This window comes from Chiloscyllium punctatum, chromosome 39, assembly GCF_047496795.1.
Source record: "Chiloscyllium punctatum isolate Juve2018m chromosome 39, sChiPun1.3, whole genome shotgun sequence".
NCBI classification, from domain to species: domain Eukaryota; kingdom Metazoa; phylum Chordata; class Chondrichthyes; order Orectolobiformes; family Hemiscylliidae; genus Chiloscyllium; species Chiloscyllium punctatum.
Window position 1 is genome coordinate 40606906 of NC_092777.1, and position 12048 is coordinate 40618953.

General features: G+C 46.3%; 1 protein-coding gene across 23 annotated transcripts in view; it reads left to right on the forward strand.

The window, feature by feature from the left end:
• The window catches only part of rbfox3a (RNA binding fox-1 homolog 3a), a 1527015-nt gene that overhangs the window by 1503507 nt on the left and 11460 nt on the right, over nt 1–12048 (forward strand). The gene's annotated exons all lie outside the window — the stretch shown is intronic.

Consider the following 12048-nt stretch of genomic DNA (forward strand, 5'->3'; position numbering starts at 1 on the left):
ATTTGGCCCATAGCGCTCTAACCCTTTCCTTTTCATGTATTTGTCCAAATGTCTTTTAAATTTTGCAACTGTACCTGCATCCACCACTTCCTCTGGCAGTTCATTCCATATACAAACCATTGTCTGTGTAAAAACATTGCCCCTCTTGTCCTTTGTAAAACTTTCTCCCCTTAAAATTTGCCTCCTAGTTTTGAACTACCCCAGCCTTGGGAAAAGACCATTCCTAATCAGCTTCTCTGTGCCCCTCATGATTTTATAAACCTCTATAAGGTCACCCCTCAATCTCCTACACTCCAGTGAAAAAGTCCCAGACTCTCCAGTCGATTTTTACATACCAAACCCTCCAATTCAGTCAACATCCTGGTAATTGTTTTCAGAATCTTCTCTAATTTAATAATATGCATTAACATGGAATAATTAGTCGTACAAATCACAATTTGATACTGGGATAAGCTGGATTCCTACATGGCTGATATTGGCTCTATACTTGGTTTGAAATACCAGCATCAGCCTGGCTGCTGCAGTACAGCACGTGAGACTATCACAGAACCAGGCTGAATGGCCTCTTTTTGTACTGAGGGATTCTATGATTCCAACTGTTTCAAATTGTTCAAATCTTCTTGGCATTTACTGTTATACACTCATAGACATTTACAGCTCAGAGGGACGCTATTCAGCAAGTACGCCTGTGCCAGTCAATCAAGATCTGACTACACTAATCTCATTTTCCACCCTTTGACCCATAGCCCTACATGCTATGGAAATGCAAGCAAATATTGAAATACTGCTTAAATATTTCATGAGTTTCTGACACAAACACACTTTCAGGCTGGGAATTCCATATTCTCACCACCCTTTGAGTAAGAAAATAATTTTCCCTCTGTGTCATCTTGGACTCCTACTACTGGCCATATATCTATGTCTCCTGGCTATTGACCACTCTACGAATGGTAAAAGTATCTTCTTACCAGCTTAACTAAGCCCCTCACAATCTTATATACCTCTACTCCTGCCCCTTTCAACCTTTGCTTCTCCAAAAAATAGCAACCTCAGCTTCCTCAATAATCCCTCAAAGATGTATCTGCCATAGCTTCTCTTTTATTTTTCTTAGTCCTTAATCTTTACGTCCTTTTTCATCCAGGGTTCTTTAGTCTTGAATGCCTCCGACTGCTTGAACACTGTTTTATCTGCTAGTAGCTACTCCCAGTCAAGTTGTGCCAAACCATATCTTATTTTAGGAAAATTACCTTTTCCACAGTGTTGAAGTTTTATTCCCAGCTCATCCTTATCATTTTCCAGAACAAACTTAAATCGAACTGGGTTATGCTTACTATCACCAGAATGCTCTCCTATTATTATGTCTTCCACTTGGGCTCATTTCCAAATGTTAGAATTGCCTCTTCACTTGTTGAGTATTCTATTGACTGGCTAAAAGATTCTCCTAGATGCAATACATACACTGCACTGGTTCATGATAGCCGCTCACCACCATCTTCTCAAGGGCATGTGGGGATGGGTAACTACTCACAGAGCACTTAAGAGAACATCTCTGGGACACCTGCTCCAATCAACCCCACTGCCCCATGGACTGAACATTTCAACTCCCCCTCCCACTCCACCAAGGACATGCAGGTTCTGGGCCTCCTCCATCGCCACTCCCTTACCATCTGATGCCTGGAGGAAGAACGCATCATCTTCTGCCTTTTGGACCCTCCAACTCCATGGCATCAATGTGGATTTCACCAGTTTCCTCATTTCCACTCCCCCTACCTTATCCCAGTTCCAACCTTCCAGCTCAGCACCACCTTCATGACCTGTCTCACCTGTCAATCTTCCTTCCCACCTATCCACTCCACCCTCCCCTCCAACCTATCACCTTTGTCCCCATCTCCATCCACCTATTGCATTCTCAGGTACTCCCCCCCCCACCCCCCACCCCCCCAAGCTCCCAGCCTCATTCCTAATGACAGGTTTTTGCCTGAAACGTTGATTTTCCTGCTCTTCGGATGCTGCCTGACCTGCTATGCTTTTCCAGCACCACACTCTTGACTCTAACCTCCAGCAGCTGCAGTCCTCACTTTTGCCATGGGCAAGACATGTTGGCCCATCCAGCAATGCTCACATCCCATAACAGACTTGAAAAAAATAAGAATTTTAGATTACTTACAGTGTGGAAGCAGGCCTTTCGGCCCAAGAAGTCCACACCGACCCGCCGAAGCGCACCCACCCAGACCCATTCCCCTACATTTATCCCTGCACCTAACACTATGGGCAATTTAGCGTGGATTTTTTGGATTGTGGGAGGAAACCGGAGCACCCAGAGGAAAGCCATGCAGACACGGGGAGAATGTGCAAACTCCACACAGTCAACTTTGTTCCCTCCCTGTTACTGTCCTATTGTTTTTACTGAAAATTGGTGACATATTTGATCCTCTATGTATCCATGACTTCTTGGAAGCCTATGCTGCACACCACCAGTATGTTTGTCTCTTTTGTGTCTTTAACTACAACCCATATGGCCTCATTTGATGGTCCTGCCAAGATATGAATCTACCTCACTGCTATAATTGATTACCTGATCAATATTTGGATCCTACCCAGTTCTCTTCTGTCACCCCCACTCATCTAAATACCCTATAACCAGGAATGCCAATCATGCCCAATTTCCATCCAAGTCTCAGTCTCAGATGTGACTTCATCTTTTTAAGCTGCATGGTGACCACATGCTGAAACATGCTATCCTCAAACCTTTCAGACTCATGAATACACCATACTGCCCCTAGCTGCTCCTCAAGCTCCAAAAGACAGAGCTCAAGTTGCTGCCAGAGACGACACCTGCAGTTGGTCATAGCCAGGATTTCCCACTTAGTTCAGGTTTTGCCAATCATGAGCTAAGATCTACAAACTTAACTAAATAAAATATGGAGCTTTTAGTCTTATTTTATCCTTGCTCCCACTTAAGTATAAATTTTTCTTATTACAAAAATATACTTTATTTATAAAATAATTTGATGGTCTGTACAGTTGGTCATACCATACATACGTAAACATTTACATACAGAGATCAGAATTTATCATTTTTGTATACAGGTCTGTACGTTTATCAATCATATATCCATATATTTAGCTGAGGCATCAGCAGAGCCCAAATGACTGCGTGGGCCCCCTGTTCTTCTTTGGCAGGCAGATGTAACATGGTGGTCTTTCCCCAACGCGCCTTGGTGGCAGCTTCAGCGCGTCCTCAACACGTAGTCCTGGACCTTGGAATGTGCCAGTCTGCAACACTCAGTCAGGGTCAACTCCTTCAGCTGGAAGATCAACAGGTTTTGGACTGCCCAGAGAGCGTCTTTCACTGAGTTGATGATCCTCCAGGCACAGTTGATGTTCGTCTCAGTGTGCATCCCGGGGAACAGGCCGTAGAGCACAGAGTCCCACGTCACAGCGCTACTCAGGACGGACCTCGACAAACACCACTGCATTCCTCTTTAGACTTCTTCTGCGTAGGCACATTCCAGAAGGAGGTGTGTGACAGTCTCGTTCCCCCCGCAGCCGCTTCGAGGGCAGCATGCGGTGCGGCTGAGAGCCCGGCCGTGCATAAAGGATCTCACAGGCAGAGCTCTTCCCACCACCAGCCAAGCCATGTCTTGGGGCTTGTTGGAAAGTTCTGGCGATGAGGCATTCTACCAAATGGCTTTGACAGTCTGCTCAGGGAACCGCTCGATAGGATCCGCCCTCTCCTTTTCCCCGAAGGGTCTCAAGGACACTACGTGCTGACTACTTCCTGATGGACTTGTGGTCAAAGGTGTTTTTCTTCATAAACTTCTCCACGAAGGACAGGTGATACAGAACGGTCCAACTACTCGGAGCGTTCCAAGGCAGCGGGGCTAAGCCCATCCTTCGCAACACCGGGGACAGGTAGAACCTCAGTATGTAGTGACACTTAGTGTTTGCGTACCGGGGATCCACGTACAGCTTAATGCAGCCACACACAAAGGTGGCCATCAGGGTGAGGGTGGCATTGGGTGTATTTTTTCCCCCGTTGCCCAGATCTTTGTACAGCGAGTCCCTTCAGACCCGGTCCATCTTTGACGTCCATTTAAATTGGAAGATGGGTGACTGCAGTGGCACAGGTTCTGGGAATAGGCCAGACCTGTGCCACGTATAACAGCAATGACAGTGCTTCACACCTGATGACCAGGTTTTTTCCCGTGATGGAGAGTGACCGTAGCTTCCATCTGCCCAGTTTCTGCCTCACTTTGCTGATACGCTCCTCCCAAGACTTGGCGCACACCCCAGCCCTCCCCAAACCAAATACCCAGCACCTTCAGGTGGTCGGTCTTGACGGTGAAGGGGATCGAGGATTGGTTGGCCCAGTTCCCGAAGAGCATGGCCTTGCTCTTGCCTCAGTTTACCTTGGCCCCCGAGGCCCATTCAAACTAGTCACATATGCACAAGAGTCTGTGCATGGACAGCGGATCCAAGCAGAAAACGGCGACATCATCCATGTACAGGGAGGCCTTAACCTGCAGGCCCCCGCTGCCAGGAATAGTCACCCCCCTCAGGCTCGCATCCTTCCTGATGGACTCGGCAAATTGCTCTTTGCAGCACACAAACAAGGCAGGAGAGAGAGGGCAGCCCTGCCTGACTCCAGATCTGACTGGGAAGCTATCTGATTCCACCCATTTATTGAGACTGCACTGACAATGTTGGTGTAGAGCAGTCTGATCCAATTGCAGATTCCCTCCCCAAAGCCCATTTTGGAGAGAACATCTCTCATATACCTGTGTGATATCCTGTCAAAGGCTTTCTCCTGGTCCAGACTGATCAGGCAGGTGTCCAACCCTCTGTCCTGCATGTAGGCGATCGTATCCGTGAGGAGTGCGAGACTGTCAGTGATCTTCCTGCCCGGTGCAGCACAGGCTTGGTCAGGGTGAATCACTGACCCCAGAGCAGACCTGACCCGGTTGGCGATTACCTTTGACAGAACTTTGTAATCCGCATTCAACAGTGAGATTGGTCTCCAATGTTTGAGTTCCTCCCTCTCCCCCTTCCACTTGTAGATAAGGGTGATGATGGCTTTCCTCATGGATTCACTCATAGTACCTGCTCGAAGCATACTGACATACACCTCCAGCAGGTCCTGGCCAATCAAGTCCCACACAGCAGAATAGAGTTCGACCAGTAGGCCGTCACTTCCAGGAGTTCTATTCTTTTCGAAGGACTCGAGGGCCTTAGTCAGCTCATCTGGAGATAGCAGCTGGTCCAGCCTCTCCCCTGTTCTGTCGTCTAAGACTCCGTGATAGAAGACAGGAACGACTGGGAGGCCGCGCTGTCTTTTTTTAAATTTTTTTTTATTTATTTCAAAAATATACTTTATTCATAGAATGATTTTATGGTCTGTACATTTGATCATGCCATACATATGTCCATATTTACAAACACAGATTCGCATTTATCCTTGTCATTCACATTTACAATCCTGTGCATTTTTCAATCTTGTACATATACATATATTTGGCTGAGGCATCAGCAGAGCCCAAAAAAACGTCCGCATGAGCCCCCTGTTCTTCTTTAGGCAGGCCGATCTTACACGGTGGTCTTTCCCCACCGCGCCTTGGCGGCAGCTGCCCCAAGCTTCAGTGCGTCCCTCAACACGTAGTCTTGGACCTTGGAATGTGCCAGTCTGCAACACTCAGTCGGGGTCAACTCCTTCAGCTGGAAGATCAACAGGTTTCGGACCGCCCAGAGAGCGTCCTTCACCGAGTTGATGATCCTCCAGGCGCAGTTAATGTTCGTCTCGGTGTGAGTCCCAGGGAACAGGCCGTAGAGCATGGAGTCCCGCGTCACGGCGCTGCTCGGGACGAACCTCGACAAGCACCACTGCATTCCTCTCCAGACTTCCTCTGCATAGGCACATTCCAGAAGGAGGTGTGTGACAGTCTCGTCCCCCCCGCAGCCACTTCGAGGGCAGCGTTCGGTGCGGCAGAGAGTCCGGGCGTGCATAAAGGATCTCACAGGCAGAGCCCTTCTCACCACCAGCCAAGCCACGTCTTGGTGCTTGTTGGAAAGTTCTGGCGATGAGGCATTCTGCCAAATGGCTTTGACAGTCTGCTCAGGGAACCGCTCGACAGGATCCGCCCTCTCCTTTTCCCGAAGGGTCTCAAGGACGCTACGTGCTGACCACTTCCTGATGGACTTGTGGTCAAAGGTGTTTTTCCTCATAAATTTCTCCACGAAGGACAGGTGATACGGAACGGTCCAACTACTCGGAGCGTTCCGCGGCAGCGAGGCCAGGCCCATCCTTCGCAACACCGGGGACAGGTAGAACCTCAGTACGTAGTGACACTTGGTGTTTGCATACCGGGGATCCACGCACAGCTTGATGCAGCCACACACAAAGGTGGCCATCAGGGTGAGGGTGGCATTGGGCGTGTTTTTTCCCCCATTGCACCGGTCTTTGTACATTGAGTCTCTTCGGACCCGGTCCATCTTTGATCTCCAAATGAATTGGAAGATGGCCCGGGTGACTGCGGCGGCACAGGTCCTGGGGATAGGCCAGACCTGTGCCACATATAGCAATACTGAGAGTACCTCACACCTGATGACCAGGTTTTTTCCCACGATGGAGAGCGACCGTTGCCCCCATCTGCCTAGTTTCTGTCTCATCTTCCTGATCCGCTCCTCCCAGGTCTTGGTGCACGCCCCAGCCCCCCCGAACCAAATACCCAGCACCTTCAGGTGGTCAGTCCTGACGGTGAAGGGGATAGAGGATTGGTTGGCCCAGTTCCCGAAGAGCATGGCCTCGCTCTTGCCTCGGTTTACCTTGGCCCCCGAGGCCCGTTCAAACTGGTCACAGATGCACACGAGTCTGTGCATGGACAGCGGATCCAAGCAGAAAACGGCGACATCATCCATGTACAGGGAGGCCTTAACCTGCAGGCCCCCGCTGCCAGGAATAGTCACCCCCCTCAGGCTCGCATCCTTCCTGATGGACTCGGCAAATTGCTCTTTGCAACACACAAACAAGGCAGGAGAGAGAGGGCAGCCCTGCCTGACTCCAGATCTGACTGGGAAGCTATCTGATTCCACCCATTTATTGAGACTGCTCTGACAATGTTGGTGTAGAGCAGTCTGATCCAATTGCAGATTCCCTCCCCAAAGCCCATTTTGGAGAGAACATCTCTCATATACCTGTGTGATATCCTGTCAAAGGCTTTCTCCTGGTCCAGACTGATCAGGCAGGTGTCCAACCCTCTGTCCTGCATGTAGGTGATCGTATCCGTGAGGAGTGCGAGACTGTCAGTGATCTTCCTGCCCGGTGCAGCACAGGCTTGGTCAGGGTGAATCACTGACCCCAGAGCAGACCTGACCTGGTTGGCGATTACCTTTGACAGAACTTTGTAATCCGCATTCAACAGTGAGATTGGTCTCCAATTTTTGAGTTCCTCCCTCTCCCCCTTCCACTTGTAGATAAGGGTGATGATGGCTTTCCTCATGGATTCACTCATAGTACCTGCTCGAAGCATACTGACATACACCTCCAGCAGGTCCTGGCCAATCAAGTCCCACACAGCAGAATAGAGTTCGACCAGTAGGCCGTCACTTCCAGGAGTTCTATTCTTTTCGAAGGACTCGAGGGCCTTAGTCAGCTCATCTAGAGATAGCAGCTGGTCCAGCCTCTCCCCTGTTCTGTCGTCTAAGACTCCGTGATAGAAGACAGGAACGACTGGGAGGCCGCGCTGTCATAGATGACAAAAAATTTATTTTTATATCCCATTTCTGTCTCTGATCTGTATGCTTTTCTCTGGGGGTCCTCACTTCACCCTCTCTTCTTGGTGTTGCTGACTGCCTGTTTCTTGTCCCCACCTCACCCTCTCCTGTCGGTAATGCTGGCTGCCCATCTCTAATCCTCAACTCACCCTCTCCTCTGGGTGATGCTAGTCCTCACATCACCCTCTCCTGTCGGTTTTACTGACTGTCTGTCCCTAGTCCTCACCTCACCCTCTCTTCTCAGTGAATGATTGGCTTTCTCTAGAGTATCATTGCTGAGATCTATTTCTGAAAGGACTGCACTATGAATGACGTACGGCTTCTTATTGTGTGTGATCTGCATCTCCACCTGTCTTAGCAAATTTATCATTTCTGCACTGTTTAGTGGAGCTCAAGCCAATGTCTCTGTAGCTGCTTCTGCTATGTGTGACCTGTTTTACAGGACAGTTGCTCCCGGTTTCATTGAATTGATCCAGATTGCCCTGTTCCTTCCTTTCCTGTCCACTTATATTTGTTAGCTGAGCCAAAGTCTCTTTTCAAGATGTTGTCATCCCAGAGATTGGATTTGTTCTGAGCTGGTCATTCAGCCTTTTCTTCTTGCACTTGCAATTTTGCCCAGCAGAGAGCAGTGCTTTTAATTCCACTAATTCAGAAGAAAGTAAAGTGTTTCTTCAGCCAGAGGGTGGTGAATCTTTGGAACTCATTCCTCCGGAGGGCTGTGAAGGCCAAGTCATTAAGTAAAAATGATTGATAGGTTCTTGATTGGTAAGGTGATCAAGGGTTAAGGGAGGAAGGCAGGAGAATGGGGTTGAGAAACATATCAGCCATGATCGAGGGACAGAGTGGACTTGATGGTCCAAATGGCCTGATTCTACTTCTATATCATATGGTCTTATAGTCTGATCATTCCATTCTCAGTTCTGCAAGAGTTTTTAATGAGTCTGCTGCAGTTTTTGATGGGTCTCTCTCTGACTGATGACATAAAGTGTAGCCAATGCGAGGTCACTGATAAACATTGGCTGTCTTGCTACTCAGATGCTGCCTGACCTGCTGTGCCTTTTCCAGTGCCACACTTTATCGACTCCAAGATCACAGCATGCTGTTGAAGTTGTGATTTCTGGTCCAGCAATGTCTACGATGTAGAACGTCTGTGATATCCAGGCAGATTGATTGTATTAGCACTCCAGCCCCATTGATCCTGCACATGGAACTGGTCAACCATTGTCTGCTGTTTGGAGATTTCATCATGGCTTCCCAAGTCTGTGGTTGCATATTATTTTCTCAAATTCACGAGGGTTTTACATTGGCATTTGCCAAGGTCTCAACCTAAATTGGTAGCAAATAGTCACGAGTTGCCTAAACATGATAATTTAAATTTTGCACCTGCTTCTGACCATATGATGATATTACTATTTTCCATGAGATTGACAGTGTGAAGAATATGTTCACCAGTTTTTTTCTCATTGTAGATATCATCAGAATCTAGTTTGTTGATCACTTCATATGTTTGCCTCAGGCTGGATACCAGATGGTCTTTATTGTAGCTGGAAAACACTCCGTCTGTTTAGGTTGGTGCACGCCTCTTTGTAGCTACACCATCCTTTGTTCTAATGCATTGCCTCTGCCAATAGCTTTTTCTGTTACCCACCTTTTTTAAAAAAAGGGCATTTTCTTGGTGCATGCAGAAGGCAGCACCTCCCACGTGTCTTACTTTGTTTGAGTTTTGGAGCGATTGTGTCAACCATCAAGTTTGTACTCGTGACCAGTAAGCTTGATTGACCTGCAGAGATCACTTAGTACTTCCATCCTTCCTTCAGGAGCTCTTCAATTTGATGTAACTTTAGACTGTTCAGCAAATCTTTCTGGAAAGCTTCTATGCAGGGTGAATGCAATCACCATCTCAACAATTTTGTTCGCTAGTTCTCCATCTGGAAAACTTTATAAGGAACACTTTCTCTGCAAGTAGTCTGGTGAGTTCTGTAGGCTTCTGGCTGAACTACATGAATTCTAATCGATGAATCAAAATCTGACTCTGAACTTGTCTTCTAACATGTCCTTATCTTGAAGGATTCTTTGGTTGTTAATCACAATGTGCTAACTCTGGATGGACTTTTGGTCTTAACTCCTGAACAAATTTGAATGGTTTGTTTTTCTGCATCAGACACACCCAAATCTGTTAAAGCACAACTCTCAACACTATTTAAACATTACTTTGTTAGGAAGATTAGAGTAGGCCATTCAGCCCATGAAGTCTTCTCCACCATTTATTATGTTCATGGCTGATAAAATAATTCAATACCTTTACTCAACCTATCTTAAAACCCTTCATGCCACTGACAATCAAAACTATATCAACCACTGCTTTAAATATACTCAAAGACTGAGCTCCCATAGCCTTCTAGTGTAGAGGGTTGTAAAGGTTTGCACATTTAAGAAATCTCTTCTCATCTTGATCCTAAATGGCATCCTTCTTATCATTAAATTGGGCCCCTTGGTTCCTGACACACCAACCAAGGGGAACATCTTACCTGCATCTACCCTGACTATCCCTTTACGTGTGTTGTAGCTTCAATGAGATCAACTCTAATTCTTCAAAACTGTAGAGAACATAGCCCCACTTTGTCTAGTGTCTTTTCAGAGGACAGTCCCACCATCTTCAGGACAAGTCTGGGTAGAAACTCTGCTCTGTCCCATTTTAAACTTAGGAATTGTGTGAACATACTGACAATATGCCTTTGAGCTGCCCTTGGTTCCTTGCTTGCCAACGACCTTGCACACACCTCAATCATTTGCTTTTCTTAAGTAAGTTAAACTGCCTTCTTGGTAGAGATTTGTCAGGTTACCAGCAAGATGTATTTTTGACTCTGACACTGCAATGGGCAAAGAGATTGAGGGTTGTCTTATACACTTTAGATTTAGGATTGTAGACCATGTGTTGTACCTTGGGTTAACTTGCTGACTGTTCAAGCACAATGAGCCACATTAGCACCATATTTTCTACTACCATTCACCATGCCATGTTAATAATAATAATTATCTCACGGTCAATCAATCATCAAGGATTGATTGATTGACTCTGAGTTAGATTTTTAAGACAGTAAAAAACATCTGAAGTTATGAAGCAGATATTATGGCAAAATAACTGATTTCAGTGTGTGCAACTTGCAGACAGAAAGCAGATCAATTACCAGGCAGAGTCACAACATTGTATGCCCCCAGCACCGTGATCCTTAAAGGTGAACTCTCTTAAAGGCAAGGTATACAAACAACTGACCCCAAGTTGAGCTATCAATTTCATATCTTCTCCACCAACATTATTGTAACCTTCAAAATATTAGCAGACTTTTGTCCATTTTAGATTCAATTATTCTAATGAATTCCTGATTTGCCTTTCATCTTTCACACGCTATTAGTGTACACTCATCCAAAACTCTACTTCCCACAAACAGTACTGCAGCATATCTGTCACCCTTATCCTCGTCAACCTACATGGATTCTCAGACACCACTGTCTTCAGCTTAAATCTTCCTTTCTCATGTATCGTAAAGGCCTCCCTATCTGTGTCTTCTTTCCAGGTCTACAACTGCATGTTCTGCTGCCAACTACCCCATCAAAACCTTTCCGTTCTTTAAGCTCTGGCCTCTTTGCGTCCTTTTTCCCTTCAACCCTACCATTGGTGGATTTGCTTGCGGCTGTTTAGGGGTAGATCTACTCCCTGCAATATTTTCCATAAACTTCTCCACTTCCTTAAAAGACTGCCCTTAATACCACCTCTTTGATCAAACGTCTGGTCAATTTTCCTCCTGTCTCTTCCTTCTATTCAACGTCCATTACATAAAGAGCTTGAGGCCATTTCAACACCATAAAAGCACAATATATGTGTGGTTTGTTGTTGTTGACATGAACTTGAGGTAAATTCACAAATGTATTCTTTTAACTAGCAAACCTGGTCAACTACAAGCATGAGACAGAAATTCCAGTAGACATTGCCCACAATTTTCCAGCTATTGTACCCAACAATCAGAAAGTCCTGAGCCATCCACACCTTGATTCCCGAGGTGAATGCTTAAGTTTTGAGGCTCCATCCTGAAAATGTGGAAAAATTACCACTCTCTTCCAATCTGCGAGTAACATTTTGTGTTTAAGGAAAAGTCCTTCCATGCAAGTCCTGATGGGCCTATTTTAGCGCACTCAGTGAAGTGATATTTACTATTCCTGTGTTTTCTATTTGGAGCAAGCCTTTAACCCATTTATAAATCACACTCATTAAGGAGTCAG